Raw genomic sequence first — 2414 nt, 5'->3', positions numbered from 1 at the left:
TGTAGGTCAGGATGTTTTCAAAAACCAGTCAAGGCTCCAGGAAACAGACTTAAAATCAGCAACTTAGCTCTTACAATAAAGGGAAAGTTATTTTTAAAATACAAATACTACTGCCTTCAAAATGGAGTCAGGCAGATTCCTCACAAGTAATGGACGCTGTGAAAGTAGATTATTTGTAGTCAGTTTGTTATTAGTTAATCATGATGTCTGATCTAAAAGATAGGTGTGCCAATGCCATAATTCTCACACATAGGAAGGACAAAAAGCACAAATATAGAAAACATCTAGGGAAAGTCACCTGTTAGCCAAGCATTTTAACACTTTACTAATCCAACCCAGGAGTCGGGAGGCAAAGGCAATCTGATATTCATGAATTTAAGGACACTCTGGTCTATCGAGTAGTGTTCATAATAAACTGAACTAAAACAGACACCGAGAGGCCAAACCTACTCAATCTTGAGACCAGCCTCTATCTTAAAGAAGGGGGGTGTGGGGGGCTGAGAACTTGACCTGCAGCAGAACCCAAGCTACATCCTCCCATTCTGCTGTCAGAGACAGCTGTGTGGCCCAAGCTCCAGCTTGTAAATAAAGACCCTAATGCAATTGCATCAGAATCGGCTCCTTCGTGGTCTTTTGGGGTTCATGAACGCTTTCTGGCACATTTTGTTGAGTTGGATGGGAACTCTAAGGTCATCAGGATCCAACCTGCTGGGTCTTAATACCGGTAATGTTGTCTGAGTCTGAGTGTGTCTGTCCATGTGTTTATGTAATCTCTGTCTATGTGTCTTCGTGATACCGCAATAATTCTGTCCTGAATAATACTGTAATTCTGGTCTGAAGAGGCCTAAAAATCTGTATTTCGTGGCAAGAAATGATGAAAGCCAAGGCAGAATCCCACTGCAACAGCGGACACACACTGATATGTCATAGCCCAAGCCCCTGGAAGAGGGAATGCCCGGGGTGTTAATTTCTAGGAAGGAAGGAGCGGAAGTGAAACCTCCTATTAGTCGTGGAACCCTGCTGCGAGCTGTCTATTTTCACTGCTGGCTAGGTGCTCTGTGTGTGTCACTTTAAGGAACTGCGGTCCACTCTGCTTTCTGTTTCTTGTTATGGGGTAAATTTGACTGGGATGGACTGACCACGTTGAGATTAGAAGACCCACCCTCTTGATTTAACCCTCCCCCGCCCCCCTCCCTCCGCCGGGTGCATTACCAGCATCCCCCGGCTGTGGGCGTGGCCAGCTGAGTGCACCCCGGGCAGACGTGGGGACCCCATCCAAGTGGGGCCCAGTCACTCCGAGAGCGGAACCTTCAGCCACCCCGGCGCCCCAGGCAGGGCTCCACAGACAGCTCTGGGAACTGGGACCGGAGGTCGGACAGCGAGCGGGTGCGGCTCCACTGCGCGCTGCAGAGGTGCGGGGCTCAGTCACTCCGTGCCCGGCAAAAACGGTGCTGTGGCTCCCGCACGCCCACCACCCACACTGAGGGGGCTCTGCGCCCCTCGGGGGACCCTAACTCCCTTCTCAGCGCCGCTCTCTGAGCCCTCCCCGACAGCAGCAGGGTACAAGGAACCTGACCCGGCCCTCTGGTGGGCCTGGCGGTGCGGCTCGCACAGGCTCATCTCCCTCCCCTCACATGGAGCCCAGGCGCGGCGCACACTGGCGTTCCTGGCCCTTAGAAAGGTCTAAGCCTGGGGCCTCCGGTATCCCTGAGATTTCCCTGAGTGGGAAGATGAGCTCCCAGAGAGCAGGGCTCCAAGTGCGGACTGGGCAGGAGGGGCCCCTAGTGAGCAGATGTCTCCCACACCTAAGCTTGGAACAGTCTCCTGGCCACTCATTTTGCTCAGTAAATGGCTACCCTTCCTGCTTCCTGTCTAAACAGATGTAGTCTCTGAGTTGTGCAGAGAAGGTCTCCATTGACACCATCGTGCCACACTCAGCTCATTGAGAAGCAACAACCACTCCCTTCCGTGTGCCATAGGGCACTCAGTGCAGCCACCTGCCCAGAGCTAGAATAACAAGACAACAGATGGGAGGCAACCCAGGAGAGCTTCAGACTAAATTCTTCCCTGCTCTGCACTCCGCGACTGCCCAAAGATTAAAATATAGATAAGATTGGACTCTGGAACCTGAGTCTGTTGTCCTGCCCTTGCTGATCCGTGATCAAAGAAACCGACCTCATCACTACTGGCTCTTTGCTAGCTACTATGACCTTTTTTTTTTTTTTTTTTTTTTTTTTTTTTTTTACTGGAACTCTCCCCTTTTCAAACAGTCCTTGAGATTTAATTAGTCTCTTAGAGACAGTCCTTTTCAGCCACCAGCCCACTTGAGATGATTGCAAAGAGCACTTGTAGGTTCTCTTTACCACAGAGGCCAGGAAACTGGTTCCTGGTCCTACAGAGGAACCGGCCCAGAT

At 50.9% G+C, this 2414-nt stretch overlaps 1 pseudogene; it reads left to right on the top strand.

Moving 5' to 3' along the window:
* Nucleotides 1-1678: 1678 nt before the first annotated feature.
* On the top strand, nt 1679-1886 carry LOC147002407 (Nuclear RNase P; annotated as a pseudogene).
* Nucleotides 1887-2414: the final 528 nt, after the last annotated feature.

The sequence above is a fragment of the Mus caroli genome, unplaced genomic scaffold (genome assembly GCF_978045245.1).
Source record: "Mus caroli unplaced genomic scaffold, Mus_caroli_1 scaffold_10, whole genome shotgun sequence".
Classification (NCBI taxonomy): Eukaryota; Metazoa; Chordata; class Mammalia; order Rodentia; family Muridae; genus Mus; species Mus caroli.
The sequence above is the reverse complement of the archived record's forward strand: the minus strand, read 5'-3'. Positions and strand labels throughout refer to the sequence as shown.